The sequence below is a fragment of the Maniola jurtina genome, chromosome 9, assembly GCF_905333055.1.
Source record: "Maniola jurtina chromosome 9, ilManJurt1.1, whole genome shotgun sequence".
NCBI classification, from domain to species: Eukaryota; Metazoa; Arthropoda; class Insecta; order Lepidoptera; family Nymphalidae; genus Maniola; species Maniola jurtina.
In genome coordinates, this window is record NC_060037.1 from 954195 (window position 1) to 972304 (window position 18110).

General features: G+C 36.8%; 1 long non-coding RNA gene across 1 annotated transcript; it reads right to left on the bottom strand.

Moving 5' to 3' along the window:
• Positions 1 to 919: 919 nt before the first annotated feature.
• Positions 920 to 11394, bottom strand: LOC123868206. Its single transcript, XR_006796615.1, has 3 exons — positions 11306 to 11394; positions 3732 to 3735; positions 920 to 929 (listed from the first exon to the last, which is right to left on the bottom strand). It is a non-coding gene; the product is annotated as an uncharacterized LOC123868206 (long non-coding RNA).
• Between the last annotated feature and the right edge of the window lie 6716 nt (positions 11395 to 18110).

Below are 18110 nucleotides of genomic sequence, written 5' to 3' on the forward strand. Positions count from 1 at the left end.
CCCCTGCAGCATCAGGATTGAGGAGTTGGACTCCAAATTTTTTATGAAACAATGTCGCAAAGTTCCTCTATCGATTAAAAAAAAAATGACGCAAATCGGTTCAGAAATCTCGGAGATTTCGGTGTACATAGGTAGAAAAACACAACTCCCTTTTTAAAAGTCGGTTAAAAAAGTAGCCTATTTTACGCCCTGGTCAATCCTCTACTTGCCTGTGAAAGTCCCGTCAAAATCGGTTCAGCCGTTCCAAAGATTAGCCTTTTCAAACAGACAGACAGACAGACAGACAGACAGACAGACAGACAGACAAAAATTTTAAAAACGTGTGATTCAGTTATGGTATCGTTTAAATAACCATATGAGCTTAATATGAGGTAGTTATTTCGAAATTACAGACAGACACTCCAATTTTATTTATTAGTATAGATAAAACGGTTCTGAAGCAGTCGAACTTATCCTCATCTCCACTGTTTTCTTTGTGGTAATCGGCAGACTACTTAAGGAACTTTGTCTTGTAGGTATTTTGATTTGGACTTAAGGTGGAAGCTATGAGACTGCCCGCGAAATTCAAATTTAATTTGGTTTTTCGCAATTTGTAAACTAATACGACAACGTAGGCTTATGATATTTTAATTGTGACAATAGCAGTAACATTCTCACATGTTTATATAAAAATCTTTACTTGAAAGGGTCTAGTTTAAGAAATTAATTCTAGTATCGACTATTCTCACAAATTAAATTTGAATTTCGCGGGCAGACCCGTCTCATGCCCCTTAATGTATTCAAGTCAATCTGATATGAGAACCAGGTCATCCACATAGTCAAGGTCTTCAAGTTGCCTACTGCTCCATGATATCCCTTTCGGACTATTGGTGACACGACGTATAACTTCGTCGATAAGCAAGATAAATAACAGTGGTGAGGAAGACATCCTTGCTTAACTCTACGGATTATTTTTGACTCCAAGACAACAAAGAGTACAGCGAAAAAAGTTACTTGAAAATTTAAAAAAAAAACATATAGAAAAAATAAAAAGAAGTAAGCCGATTGAGAAAATACTGTTTATGATAACAAGGGATTTAGAAGAAAATCATCCACAGGAAAAAAATGTGCTCCTTGTGAACTTACTACTCCTATAATAATAAAAGATGTTATGTATTCGTCAAAACCTCAACAATTGACGTCAAGGGCTAGCTTTGTACTAGTAATATACATTGTCGATGGTGTATGTCAATAATTATATCAGGATTTTGTTTCGACGGTTTGACGTGTCTTCGAATAAAATGGTGTATCGAAATGACCATGGTTATTTATTTCTTGTATATTGCAGTGGCGACGAGGATGGAATTATATAAAGAACCTTTTTTGCCAACGAGTTCAACATCCTGCAAACGACGAATAATTACCACTTGTTGCACACGGTCAAAGACTTTCTCATAATCAATGAAGGAAATTCATACATCAGTTTGCATGTCTCTATATTTTTGGACTAGTACATTTATAGCTAGAAGAGAACAGGGGGAAAAAGTTATTTTGAAATATGATAAAATTGTATCTTTAAGCAGTGAACCCCCCAGAAAATACGAATCGAAAACCAGCCAAGGAAGTCCAAGAACAAGATATAATAAAAGAAAACCAATCACGTCTCCCGAGACTCTACCACCAAATAGGCCCAGCTTTTCTAACATTCATAAAAAGAATAGAACAACTATAGAGTCTTATATGACCTCAAATAATACTCTATCAAGCCCTACATTATCTACACCACGAACTTAGCAACGAAAGGCCTCTCTCCTACCAGAATATGAAAAATCTATATCAATTAATAGCATCTCTCCCAAGACGGTTGGTCTCCGAGGGAGCAGTAGACCGTCACCCTCCACCCTCACTGTCATCCAACGCTTATATATTAACACACTCAATGTAAGATCTCTTGTGGGAATAGGACGTCAAGAAGAATTGAACACGCTCTACGAAATATTAAGTGGGATATACTAGGTATTTCAGAAGTTAAAAAGGAAGGAACTCACATCATAGAGCATGACGAGTACATTCTACTCTACACAGGAAAGAAAAGCGGAAAAAATGGAGTAGGATTTATGGTTAAACAAAAGTTAAAAAATTATATATCCAATTTTAATACCATTTCAGATAGAGTCGCTAGATTAGACATCTGTATAGAATGTACCTCACTTACCATCATACAAGTTTACTCGCCCACGGAAAAGTCATCTGAAGAGGAACTAGAATGTTTTTACAATGACATAACATCAGCTCTGGAAAATGCTCTTTCAAAAACGTTTATAATAGGTGACTTCAATGCGAAGATTGGTCAGGCAACCCCTGAAGATATCACAGTAATGGGCCCTTGGGGATATGGGATCAGAAATAAAAGAGGATCAAGACTTCTTGATTATGTTTTGAAAATCAACTCTACATTATGAATTCTCACTTTAAGAAAAAATCTAAGCAAAAGTGGACGTGGCGCTCGCCAGATGGACAAACATTGAATGAAATAGATTTCTTTATCGCTAAAAAGAGTGATGTTCTTTCAGTACAAAATGTAGAGGTCATTGGCACATCACACCCAACTGATCATAGAATGGTCAGAGCGACATTTTCCATTTGTGCAAAAATACAGAAATCAAGAAAGGCATTTTTAAGAAAAAACAGTCCGAATACCTACCCATTGAACGCGAGCATCTGAAAAACAGTTTTGTAGAGTTATATAAAACAACTGAAAACACCAATGATATTCAAAAAACGTATACAAAACTGATTTGTATAATCCAAAAAGTGTAAATGAACTGCCGAGAGTAACGAATGCAGACAAAACCCAATGCATAATGAAATTAATTTCTGAAAGAACAGAGCTCAAAGAAAAAACTATGAGAACAGTTTCGGAAAAGAAACGATTAAAAAACTTGTATAAGAAAATAAGGAAACGTTTGAAGGTAAACAAACAAAACTATACAAGTGTAAATTAAAAATTTTCAACACCCCCGACAAATCATTTTCAAATAAATAATTATGTATATCTAGGCAACGTCCATCTTGACAGCTTGACATTTGTCAATTGACACTTGAATATTATGAACCTAACGGTTATCTAACCTTCTTTTATACAAGAAAACTAGAAAAGAGCTGATAACTCTTAAACGGCTGAACCAATTTTTTTGGATTATAGCTAAGAACACTCTCGATCAAGCCACCTTTCAAACAAAAAAAACTAAATTAAAATCGGTTCATTCGTTTAGGCGCTACGGTGCCACAGACAGATACACAGATACACAGATACACAGACACACAGATACACAGATACACAGACACACAGATACACAGATACACAGATACACATGTCAAACTTATAACACCCCTCTTTTTGGGTCGGGGGTAAAAATGGAAATATTAAAAGAGGAATTGGAAAAACGGAGATCTGTCAAACGAGGAAATAAACGTTTAAATAACACTAGAGAGTGGATACCAACACTCAAAACAACAAGTGTAAATTAAAAATTTATAACACCCCCGACACGTGAAGGTTACAATAACTAGAAAAGACCGAAAAGACCTGATAACTTTCAAACGGCTGAACCAATTTTCTTCGACTATTCCGCGCCTACGATCCAAAGTATCAGAGTTTTCCAAAACATCATTTTCAAATAAATAATTATGTATCAAGGCAACGTCCATCTTGACAGCTTGACATTTGTCAATTGACATAATTGTATTACGAACCTAACAGTTATGTAACCTTCTTTTCTACAAGAAAACTAGAAAAGAGCTGATAACTCTTAAACGGCTGCACCAATTTTTTTGGATTACAGCTAAGAACACTCTCGATCAAGCCACCTTTCAAACAAAAAAAACTAAATTAAAATCGGTTCATTCGTTTAGGCGCTACGATGCCACAGACAGATACACAGATACACAGATACACAGACACACAGATACACAGATACACACGTCAAACTTATAACACCCCTCTTTTGGGTCGGGGGTTAAAAAAAGGCACTATTTCTACAAATAGGAATTCCATTTTAAAGACAGCTACCGAATTTTATCAAAAGCTGTACAGTACGCCAGAGTCATATAATGTAGACTCTACATTTAGACTTACTAATTTGGTGGAGATTCCTATTTTTTTGGAAAGTGAAATCTGGCACGCTATCAATTCTCTAAAATCAATGAAAAGTCCAGGCGAAGATAGAATAACAAACGATACCATCAAAACAATGATAGAGCCTATATAACTCCCATCTTGACAGAACTTTTTAACAATATCATGATTAATGAGAAAATACCAGAAAAGTGGGAGACTTCCATTATAACATTACTTTATAACAAAAGAAAAATAAAACCGACTTCAAAAACGACAAACACTAAAAAGTAAAAAATAACTTTTGTTTAGCTACACGTGTAATGCACCTAGGTATGAAGTCGAGCGAGCATATTAAAACAAAATTAGAAATCCAAGAGTGAAGCTCGCCCGACTTCATACCTAGGTGCATTACACGTGTAGCTAAACAAAAGTTATTTTTTACTTTTTAGTGTTTGTCGTTTTTGAAGTCGGTTTTATTTTTCTTTTGAAAATTTTTTATTTCACAATTTTTAGTGGCCCCACTGTACTATAATATGCTGTGCCCAGTTAAAACCCTACTGTTTACTAAGCTATTACACTGATCGCGAGCAATTTGCTCCTATCCATTGAGGAGTTCTGTTCTTCATCTCCGAAGATATTCATCAGATCTTCACCAAATTTATATGGGACCACCTGCACAGTATATCCTTTCAAACAAAAAAAAAATTTTCCAAATCGGTCCAGGGGTCTTTGAGTAATCGGGGAACATACATAAAAAATATAAAAAAAAAAAAAAAAAAAAAAAAGATTCCGACGAATTGAGAACCTCCTCCTTTTTTGGAAGTCGGTTAAAAAGGGTAACCCTCAAGATATTAACAATTATAGGCCCATTAGTCTCTTACAGGCAATCTACAAATTGTTTACCAAAGTTATACTATACTGTACAGATTACAAGTGTAAATTAAAAATTTTCAACACCCCCGACAAATCATTTTCAAATAAATAATTATGTATATCTAGGCAACGTCCATCTTGACAGCTTGACATTTGTCAATTGACATAATATTAAGAACCTAACGGTTATGTAACCTTCTTTTCTACAAGAAAACTAGAAAAGAGCTGATAACTCTTAAACGGCTGAACCAATTTTTTTTGATTATAGCTAAGAACACTCTCGATCAAGCCACCTTTCAAACAAAAAAAACTAAATTAAAATCGGTTCATTCGTTTAGGCGCTACGATGCCACAGACAGATACACAGATACACAGATACACAGATACACAGATACACAGATACACAGACACACAGATACACAGACACACAGATACACAGATACACACGTCAAACTTATAACACCCCTCTTTTTGGGTCGGGGGTTAAAAAACAGAGTTTGACTTCCAACAACCGCGTGAACAAGCAGGCTTCCAAATTCAAATTCAAATTATTTTTATTCAATTAAACTTTTACAAGTGCTTTTGAATCGTCAAAATAATCTACCACTGGTTCGGAATGCTGTTCCTACCGAGAAGAACCAGCAAGAAACTCGGCGGTTGCTCTTTTCAAATGTACAATTTACAATAATATGCCATACTGTATAGGGTCATTTAGCCTGTTTGCGTCCACTTAGTAGAGTTGTTAAGTTTGAACATGAAAAAAAAAATGTCCGTGTGGTAGTTTTGAACTAAAAATGGATGTAATGTAGTCCCTTTAAAGTCTAATCAAGTTTAATGCACAGTTTTGGACAACACATCTGATGTTTTATTCTACACAGCTACAAATAGCTAAAACAGGTGATTTGCCCATTTTGCGTCCACGAAATCCAGATTGCGTCCGCCTGTGGACCAGTTGGCGTCCACTAGTTCAGAAGGGGGAAATAGAGGAGATAGGTTTTATAGCTGTAAAGGAAAGCTTGTGATTTTAATGAAATCATTTATTTAATATTCCACATGTGTTGCAAGTATTTTCAAACGGCGTACAATTTTCATGCATCCATTTATGACAGAAAATGCATTGAATCCAATCTTCAATTTTTTCAGTTTTATAGTAGTTTTCGCCACATCTTAAACAATCATATTCGCAGTCTTCTCCAGCTGAATCCTCGCTATCCAAAAGTATTTGGTCTTCTTCTTCAGAAGTCGATTCCAATTTGTTTTTAAACGAACGTGGCTTTCGATTTTGTATTTTATATTTCTTCTTTGAATTTCTTCTTTTGAAGTCAATACTGCTGCTATTTGTTTTGTACGTTTTCTTGCAGAGTTGTCAATTTCAGGATTTAATTCACCAAGAAATTTATGAGTTTCGGCAGTGTCTGAAAAAAGATTTGGACGTTACCTTATGTAAATATGTAATTTATCTTAAAAGCAAGTCTTAAGTAGTACCGGCGGCGCAAGACCGAGACCTGTAGAAGTCCATGCAAGAAACCTTTGTTCAGTAGTGGACGTCTATCGGTTGACGAAGAAGAAGATAAAGAAGACTGTGAATGTCGATGGCGACGGATGATTGGTATTTACTGAAATAATGAACTGTGACATACAGACATACGGACAATCGCAACATAAAGATTAGATATATTTTACCATTTTGGTAGGAAACCCTAAAAAATGGAACAAAATTCGAATAACAATATACTGAAAATATAATATGTGGTATATGGTATAATTTAAGGTAGGTATATATTTTTAGGTTAGGTTGGCATAAAGAATATATTTCCTACAAAAAATTGTATAATTATTTTTACTTCCATTATTTTCGTGTGATAAATAGTTGGACGCAAAATGTTATATAGGGTTTCTAATGTAGGTATAGTTTGCGTCCAAATGTTTTTGATATTAATTATCTTTTTATCTATTTCTGATGATATGGACGCAAATCGGCCATTATATTCTGTATGTAAATAATGTTAAAACTGATAGCAAATTTATATTGTTTTTCCCACTTTTTGTATTTAAATAAACATCTGAATCAGAACAAGCTAGAGTAATCTGCGTCCACAGCGGACGCAAAGTGAAATTTTTATTTTGATGTAGCAGTCCGCGTCCGCCTTATATAAAACTGCCAGTAGAAAAAATTAAGCACAAACATCGTTATCCCTATAGTGTGGTTCATAATTAAGGTCTAGGAACAACAAAGAATTCTAAATTTCAAATAAATCCATTAAATACTTACGGTGAAAAGTGCAGCTGCGCACTATTTCATTTCTAATACTTTCGCGCGTCGACACTCGTTGGTTGCACACTCAAAACTAGTTCTTTTTTCATTCAAGTTGGATTGCGCCCATAGATTTTTTGTTTGTGTGTGTGTCATAGGTCCAAACATCCATAGAAGCGCTCGTGTTTCCGTAAGTGTGTTCGTATGGTTATTTTCCACTGCTGTAAAACAGTAGTTCGTCGTTTGGACGCGAATTGGGCGTCGGACGCGAACAGGCAAAATGACCCTACAAGCAATTGCAGCGCCGTGTATTGCTGGAGCGCATCAAATCCAAGCTTTTTTGTCATTTACATAATCTTCGATTGTATAATAAGCTTTTTTCAGGAGCATACTTTTAATAGATTTTTTAAACTTGTGTAAAGGCAAGTCTAAAATTGATTGTGGAATTTTATTATAAAATATCACACTCATTTCCACAAACGATTTTCCAACTTTCCTGAGGCGGAGCGTAGGATATGCGAGCCTATCACGGTTTCTAGTTTGCCGGTCGTGGAAATCACCGATTTTTTTGTAACTATGAATGTTTTGTCGTACAAAAATTTTTACAAAAATTCCGAAGCAAATACTCTACTTTAGATCATATATTCACTTTGAAGCAAGTAATAGAAAAATATGTAGAGTATGGAAAAACCCTGTACGTAGCATTTATAGACTATACAAAAGCTTTCGATTCAATCTTTTACGAAGCTCTATGGGGTGCCCTCAAAGATCAGAACATACCTGAAAAATATATAAATGTTCTTAAGGAAATATACTCAAAAAGTAAAGGCATTATAAAACTTGAAAAGAAAGGTAGAGCATTTGACATAAAGCGCGGAGTAAGACAGGGAGACCCAATCTCTCCGAATCTTTTTACTGCTCTACTAGAAAACATCTTCAGGAAATTAGATTGGGATGGTCTAGGAATAAATATAAATGGGGAACATCTAAATCACCTTCGCTTCGCTGACGATATATATTAGCAGAAAATCATGAACAACTCTTACATATGCTTGAAAGCCTAGATTTCCGTAGTAGAGAGTGTGGTCTAACAATGAATCCTGAAAAAACCTGTATAATGTCAAATGGGAATCAACACCTAGTCCAAATACGAGGAAAAATTATTAAATATGTGGAGGAGTATAATATATACCTGGGCCAAACCGTCTCCTTTAAAGGGCACTATATTGAAGATGTAGAAAAGAGAATTAAAAAAGCTTGGGCCTCATATTGGTCTATGAAAAATATCTTCAAATCACAATTGGACATAAAACTCAAGAAAACAGCTCTAGACTCCGTTGTGACACCGACTCTCCTGTATGGCTGTCAGACATGGCCGGTAACCAAGGACGTAATACACAAAATACAGGTCGCTCAGAGAGCTATGGAAAGGAGCATGCTAGGCCTAAAAATCAAGGACAAAATAAATAATAAATTAATAAGAAAAAAGACTAAAATTATTGACGCGGCAAAGCTAGCATGCCTCCTCAAATGGAGATGGGCCGGGCATATTGCAAGAGAAACTGATGGGCGATGGACTGAGAAAGTACTGCATTGGTATCCACGCGATGCGCGCCGACCGAGAGGCCGGCCGCGGCGTCGCTGGAGCGATGACATCATTGAGACGGCAGGCAATACTTGGACCAGGCTAACGAGGGACAGGAACGAATGGAAAAGGATGGAGGAGGCCTATGCCCGAAAGTGGGCGTTCCAATCATACACTTAACAAGACACTTAAAAATATCCACTAAAACATAACTAGAAACATTAAGACAATGAAATTATGACCATACTTACTTAATAATAATAAATTTTGACATATTGTAAATAAATGTACATACTGATCTTTTGAATTGACATTATAATAAAATATAAAATAATAATAGTTTATAGAAAAATTAATTAATAGTGTGTAATTACTTGCCTAATTTATTTTAACAATTAGTAATTAAGTAGTATGAATTGTAACAAAATAATAAAAATAATAATTGTGTCTACTGAAATATATGAATTATTGTATTTAATGAACAAATGATTGGAAATAAAGGCTTTATTTATTTATTTTATTTACATTTATAGCAAATAATGCTTCTCAGGTTCCAACACCAAATCTAAATCCTTTGAAGTAGATGTCACATTTATTTCTAATCCCTTAAGAGCTGATAAGTAGAAACATCTTTGGAACATGACTCATGAGGCTGATAGTGCGGTATTCATTGCATTTCTTAACATTCCCAAGATGTTTCAATGATTCCTTGACATGTGTCTGCGAACATATTGTTTTCTATATATAGTTTTTCAAATTCTTTTTGACTTCACTGTCCAAAATTGGTTTAACTTTATCATCAACTAAAGTGTTTATATACGACACTCTTCGCAGGTCTGCCATTTCTATGCAAATTAAAATAATCATGTTTTCGCTCATACTGTTCTATCACCAAACATTTGTTTTCGTGATAATATGCTCTCGCAGCACGATGATTTTATACATTTCAAGTAAAATTTATAGGTTATGATATGTCTGGAATAATATTTTTGTTAAAGTTTGCAATATTTCCGTTATTAATTCTGTTTACTTGATTAATGAGATGAAGAAATACGTTCTTTTTTGAAAATGAAATATTGCTTCATTACCATCGCATAAACATCAACACCTTCTTCAACAAAATCATTACCAGTACACTAGAACTCATTACCTTCAGTAACTGAAAACGTCAAATGCATATATCTCTGAAATTCATAGGTGCAATTTGATATAACTCGGTCATTCTTTTTGATTTCACCTATATTTTAGTTTAGTTCAGCAATTTTCACAATTTAAAAAATTCTCTTATTTTCTCCGATTTGCGCCAAATCAGAGAAGTACCCTGATATGCCTCGTAGTCTGGTTCTGCATGCGGACATGGTATGGTGGCCTCTTTTTTGCAAGCACTTCAGCACTTAGATATATCTCTGTACTAGCGACCCTAATACAGCCCTAGTTTCCACCGATTCAAAGGCTTTCTCATAGTCCACAAACGGTAAGTAATCCATAATCGATCACTTTTATGCTCTTATGTATAATCAGTCTTCTGTATAATCTTTTTCTTTTACGTGGGAAAATCCTTATGGATATCACCGCGCCCAGGAAGGTGTGGTGGTTTGTCGGACTCTTACCGACTAATAACCCCACGGTTTTCCGTCATGTTCGTTATTGCTGGGCACAGGGACACGAACGTATTCAACTGCAACCATGCTAACAGCACCTACCAAAGCAGGGACTAAAAGGGATCCCAAACGCACAGTATAAGGTTTTTCGGGAACAAGGGCATGCTTTCCAACTCAAAAACCTACTCTCCCGCGGGCAACAGACTCGCGGTGCCTATTACCCTTAGGTCCTATTCAAGGGGGCAAGCGACAGTCATGCGCAGCTCTCCTGCACCCGATTCTCCTGCGGCGCATGGGATGAGAGTTCTCGACTTCCTCTCTCAACCTCTCCGCTGCCTCCTGGGTCATTACTTCCTCACTGAAGGAGACCATCGCTTTCCAAGCCCTCTCACTGTCCACCATGGATATGGCCACGACGGGCCATCAAGTTGCCGGCCACTCTGCCAGCGTATACTGTACTGTACTGCAATAGCTCTCTTCGCGCCACCTTGCATAGGTATTTCCCAAAGCACCCGTGACCTGTAAGAACCTGTACAAGGTGGAACTTGAGTGTTCCGTGCTTACTCTTCATCCACTCCTCAAGGATACGGATAACCTCAATAGTCTTGTTACCGGCTGTTGGTTACTCGAGCCTGCTCTGCCAACAGAAGAGTAGGTCGGTCTGCGGTAATCGCTGCCTCCCATCGACTTCCGTCGGAGACGGGTGTTCGTCCAGTGAACGGGCATCCACCCTCCTCTGGCACACACTAGCCAGTGCCATAGCGTCCAGGTCCCATGGTGGGGTACCAGCCAAAACCCGGGATGCCTCGTAGGTATAACCTGCTTTATCGTGTGGGTGTGATCTATGGTACTGAAGCCTATTCGGAATCCGGCTTGTTCGGGAGGCTGAAAACCTACGAGCGAGACGATTCGTGATGACTTTCGAGAACAACTTATAGACATGGCTCAGCAGCGAGATGGGTCGATAATTCTTCAACAAGGTAGTATCAGGGGGCACGGTAGTGCCCCCGCCAAGACGAGCCAAACGGCGGCCGGGGCGCTACGTACCTTTTTCTCGAAGTGTTTCGCCGTATTTTCGACCCGTCATAACTTCGGTCTGGATGACGCTAGAAAGCTGAAATTTTCAGTATAAGGTGTCCTCAGCAAATTTACCAAATATACTAAGTATCAAATATCTAGCTTTTATGGTTACAGATTTATTGATACCTAAAATACGCCGTTTTTGTCCCTCACTGATGATCATCAAAACCTCTAAGGTACTTCCCGAAGTCCTAGAAGGCTGAAATTTGGTATGGTTTGGTAACTACAGGAAAATTGAGAAATTGGAATTTCCCCCCCTCTACGCCTCTTATGAGAAAAGCAAATCTGTAAATTCTGTCGTTAGAATGCTGATATTTTCAGGATAAGATGTCCTTGGCAGATTTATTAAACGCATTGAGTATCGATTGTCTAGCTTTTATAGTTTCAGATTTATTGACAGTCAAAACTTCTAGTCTGTAATTCTAGGGTACTTCCCAAAGTCCTAGAAGACTGAAATTTGGTATGTAGACTAGAAATTGTATACAAACTACAGGAAAATTAAGAAATTGGAATTTCCCCCCCTCTACGCCTCTTATGAGAAAAGCAAATCTATAAATTCTGTCGCTAAAATGCTGATATTTTCAGGATAAGATGTCCTTGGCAGATTTATTAAACGCACTGAGTATCAATTGTCTAGCTTTTATAGTTTCAGATTAATTAACAGTCAAAACTTCTAGTCTGTAATTCTAGGGTACTTCCCGAAGTCTTAGAAGACTGAAATTTGGTATGTAGACTAGAAATTGCATACAAACTACAGGAAAATTAAGAAATTGGAAATTTCACCCCTCTACGCCTCTGTATGGGGGATGCAAATCTGTAAATTCTATCGCTAGAATGCTGATATTTTCAGGATAAGATGTCCTTGGCAGATTCATTAAACGCACTGAGTATCAACTGTCTCGCTTTTATAGTTTCAGATTTATCGACATTCAAAACCTCTAGTCACAAATTCTAGGGTACTTTCTGAAGTCCTAGAAGACTGAAATTTGTCATTAAGTAGGAATTTCAAGAATTATGAACAACAGATAAATTAAGAAATCGGGTCCCCCTTCATCCTCTCGTATATGAGATGCATATCTGTAAAATCTGTTGCTCGAATTCTAAAGTTTTCAGGATAAGATGTCCGTGGCAGATTTATCAAACGTACCAAGTATCTGTGTTTCCTGAAGTCCTAAAAGACTGAAATTTGGTATATCTGCTTCAAAATTGAGTTGCAAGATTCCACCCGAACAAACATATTTACATACGAGTACATTGCAAGTTGAATAAAAGCTTTTAAAAAAAGAGGTAACGATAGAGAGTGGGCCATGAAAATGATGTACCTACAAAAAATAGATCCAAAAAAATCTAGGGCACCTGCCAAAAAGAAATGAAATCCCACCAAAAACATTTCACGTAAAAAGGTAGCCAAGACTCACAAGTTCATAATGTTTTCACTGTTAAAAAGTTATGAGATCTCTAGTAGAGCCAGGCCCCTAGCTGAGCTTAGATTTGTGCTGGTCATGGGACCTATCCCAAGTCCAAAGTAATATAGCTCTTAAATGTTCTTGACTGTATCAAATTTATAACAATAAATAACAAATCACTCTACTTACAAGCTCTGATTCTACAAACCCTACATCTTGGTTAAAAAAGTACGGCTTGGCCGTTTACAGTTCGTGGATTTTTTTCTGAAATGACATTTAAGCCCGGAATAGCTTCTGCGACCATCACGAAGTACAATACAAATTAGTAATTGTCGAACAAACTATTCCTTAAGGCCTTAAAATATGTTATGTCATGTAATAGTTTTACGAACATTAAACGGCCAAGCCGTCCTTTTTTTACCAAGATGTAGGGTTTGTAGAATCAGAGCTTGTAAGTAGAGTGATTTGTTATTTATTGTTATAAATGTGATACAGTCAAGAACATTTAAGAGCTATATTACTTTGGACTTCGGATAGGTCCCATGGCCAGCACAAATCTAAGCTCAGCTAGGGGCTTGGCTCTACTAGAGATCTCATAACTTTTTAACAGTGAAAACATTATGAATTTGTGAGTCTTGGCTACCTTTTTACATGAATCTCTTTTTTTAAAGAACAGAACCGCTACGTTTCTGTGCCACGCCTCTGACGTTATGCCCTCGTGAATGGCAGGATTACACAAGTGCTGACAGACCTTACGTACTGGTTTTCCATCCGTTTTCAGGAGTTCTGCTGCGATTCCGGCATCACCTGGTGCCTTGTTGTTTATGAGGTGCTTGAGAGCCATACTAATCTCATATAAACTGACTTTTGGGACATCTTCGGTGTAGCGTCGGGTCAATTTAGCTTTGGGATCTCTAGCCAAATCTTCAACAGAAATTGTGTAGTGATTTTGAACTGTCCATAGTACCTCTCCCAAAACACAAAATGAAGGCGCATCGCGTTTATAAGTTTATAAGCTTAGCCGTCACCGCGCAGAGTTCGTCTCCCTACGGTTAGCGCACGGTGAGCAAATCATTCCTTGAGAAGAATTTACTTTGTTTAGGTATATAGCCTGGAGATTACAGGGACTGCGTGCTCTCATCATCATCATCATCATTATCAACCAATAGAGGTCACTGCTTGACATAGGTTTCTTGTAGGTACGGTACCTCCTCACGGTACGGTCTTGCGCCACCCGAATCCAGTGGCTCCCTGCGGCTCGTTTGATATCGATTGTCCAACAAGTGGGGGTCCTTTTAGCTCAAAATAAGATCATTTTATATTTATACATCATCTTTATATTTAAAGATATCATTCAGTTAGAAAGTGCATTCGAAATCGGTATTCGTGCTTTGAGTTTAATTTTTCAAATTCAAATATCTCAGGCCCGATGTCTTTATCATCATTACAATGTTTAAAGTAGCACTATAAAATAACACTAACACCATTTGTGGCCGCAACAAGTGTAAATTAAAAATTTATAACACCCCCGACGATCCAAAGTATCTGAGTTTTCCAAAACATCATTTTCAAATAAATAATTATGTATTTAGGCAACGTCCATCTTGACAGCTTGACATTTGTCATTCACATAATATTAAGAACCTAACGGTTATCTAACCTTCTTTTCTACAAGAAAACTAGAAAAGAGCTGACAACTCTTAAACGGCTGAACCAATTTTTTTAGACTATAGCTAAGAACACTCTCGATCAAGCCACCTTTAAAACAAAAAAAAAAACCAAATTAAAATCGGGTCATTCGTTTAGGCGCTACGATGCCACAGACAGATACACAGATACACACGTCAAACTTATAACACCCCTCTTTTTGGGTCGGGGGTTAACAAAAAAATAGGCACCACTGCTCCATACAAAGTTACCCAAACCCCTTTGGTACAATAGTAGCTAGCTCATCATAGCTATGTAGCTCATGCTCCGGGTTAACATGTATGGTAGTTTTTATCTCGAATAAAAATTAGGGATTCTTCGGGATACGGGATCAATTTTATTCCTGTTACAGTAATAAGTATAGATAATTCTGGTATTTTTAACCCCCGACCCAAAAAGAGGGGTGTTATAAGTTTGACGTGTGTATCTGTGTACCTGTGTATCTGTCTGTGGCACCGTAGCGCCTAAACTAATGAACCGATTTTAATTTAGTTTTTTTTGTTTGAAAGGTGGCTTGATCGAGAGTGTTCTTAGCTATAATCCAAGAAAATCGGTTCAGCCGTTTGAAAGTTATCAGCTCTTTTCTAGTTACTGTAACCTTCACTTGTCGGGGGTGTTATAAATTTTTAATTTACACTTGTTATAGACAAGTTCATGTAGTGCCATCTGTTGGAATCTCTTAACGTCGTCGGGTTGCACGACGCACGTGCAACTGGGTTCAAATATTATTATGGACAAATAAAACAACCAAAGTGACTTGTAGTGGTCTACATTATAATACAGACTTAGACAGATATGGTTTTCGTGTTTTTTTGGGCTAGAACTATACTAGCTAGGTATAGGTTTCAACCATATCTTACCTAGTGTAAGTACTTAAATGCTGCATCATTTTGAGCGCAGGTACGCTGCAATTGCAGTGCAGAGGGTAGGAACGTTTGGCGACGATCAGTCGTAGCAGCCTCCTGATGCTAGTTCGCTCAGTGTCTAACATTGAGATAGCCACCGAGCTCATTTGTCATTTATTTTTCATCCATTGAAAGTTTTCTATGTTGATTGATATGTTTCAATTTATCACTCAGTAAAGGCATAAATTAGGCAAATACTACTCAGGACGAAGTCGCGGGCCTCATCAGATTCGTATATAAATAAAACAACAATATTGACATACACCATTTATTATAAAATATTATATGAAGCCATACAGACATACAAACAGAGAATGCATTGTTTTTGTCCGCTAGAGAATAAGTTAAACATTAATATAGAAACAATGTTTTTGCTATGTATTGACATAGGGTTGCCACCTGCCACTTCTTGATTTACGGGTTACTAGCATCAAAAATACTGGCTTTAGATTTTTGTAACAGAAAACAGTGTTTTACACAGATTTTATTAAAATTAATACTTATTGTTTGAAGAAACAGCATTGAAAACAAATGTATAAAAATCTTTGCATGTTAATTTAACTTGTAATTCCGCCTTCACAGTATCAATATTGAGTCGATTCCGGCGGACGCTGAATTTATAAAAAAAATACGATAGCTTGATTTACCCCTATTTTATTTTCGCAATTACAAGTTTTTGTATTATCAAACACTAAAATACGGGGTAACCCGTAAAATACGGGGCATCTGGCAACTCTAATTGGACATCATTTATTTCTTACGTAAGATCACCCTAGCGACAATTCATCAAATTACTTATTTTACACGTTTTAAGGTTCGCCCCTAACTCAATATCAGTTGTTTTTGTTGTTTTGCCCTTCAATCAACAGATCAACTTCATTTGTTGCATGGCTATAGTGACAGACCGGGAGAGTTACGTCGCAGTAAGCGACAATGCTATGTAGTGCAGAGATTTTAAACAAAAACTCCCTACGTTGATCTTACACTTACAAACACTTCTGTATTAAACTACGCACTAGAGTAGACGGTTCATTCCAAACAAATGTTTTGCGAGCTACAACTCGTTTTTGCTCATAACTGGATGTCAAGTGTCATACTAGTTTTGACAGCTTCATAGACCACGATTTTTGATCGGTGTGATCAATCTAGTGCATGCATCGTTGCCGGTAATCGTACAAAGTAATAATTGTAAAATGCCCAAAAGTGCCAATAAAATGGTTATATTATACTAATTTACATGTTTTTTATTCAATACCCCAGATATAAAGAATTAAAGCGCACAAGACAAGTACCTAGTCCACTCTGAACACGAGGTACGCATTGTACAGCAACTAAATTACGACTTTTGAAAATCCCTGACTGCGGCTTGCACTGCATCTTTTTCAGTCTGCACATTATGCACATATAAAATAGACGGAGATTTTAACAAATGTGGTGAGAAATAGAAGCAGGTGGTTGCAGTAACTTAAAAGGCAGAGTACTCGGATTTTGAAGCGACTTTTAAAAACGTGGTCTATTTGCGAAATATTTCCCGATTTTTTTAGATCTCTGAGTTATACTGACTTCCTATAAAAGCAAGACTACTAATCGCTAAGAAAAGTTCACTAAAAAACTAGTCTCTCGACTAACTAGTCACTAGTGACTAGTAAGGTAACCATGGTATGGTAACCAGGTTCCGTAACCATGCTAGTTGCTAAAAACTTTGACGGTCATTATTTCGTAAACGGTTATAGTTTTTCCATACAAACAGATGGACAGCACAAAACTATAAGGGTTCCTTGTCTTATTACGGAACTCTTAAAACGTCCGAATAGCGTTGGAAAATAGTATAATAACACTAGTTACTATACTACTTACACTAACACTAGTTACAGACACAAGTTTACTGACATTTAGATGTTTGAAATTTAGGGCAAGGTGCACTTACAATAAAAAACTTTCCAGGGTCAGTTCCAGTCCCATAGATGGCACTGTTCAGTTCTGTTCTATTTTACAACCTCGTCTAGTTTTTAATACTACAATAGATTCAATATAAAACCCCATTTCCTTGGAAAGGCATGAACAGCGTCATCTATAATGCTTTTAAGGAACGGACCCTGGAAAGATCTTTATAGTGTGTGAACAAAAGTGAGTGAGCACTACTTTTTGAAGATGATTTTGAGTCCTGCTTGTATAGGGAGTTTGCACAAAAATTGCTTGGTGTTGTTTACATGAATTATACAGTAATATGTAACACGATAACTCGATACAAATCAATGACCATACGTAGTAGGTACTATGCACTAGATGGGGGTTATTCTGAACAAATATTTTTTAACCCCCGACCCAAAAAGAGGGGTGTTATAAGTTTGACGTGTGTATCTGTGTATCTGTGTATCTGTCTGTGGCATCGTAGCGCCTAAACGAATGAACCGATTTTAATTTAGTTATTTTTGTTTGAAAGGTGGCTTGATCGAGAGTGTTCTTAGCTATAATCTAAAAAAATTGGTTCAGCCGTTTAAGAGTTATCAGCTCTTTTCTAGTTTTCTTGTAGAAAAGAAGGTTAGATAACCGTTAGGTTCATAATATTATGTCAATAGACAAATGTCAAGCTGTCAAGA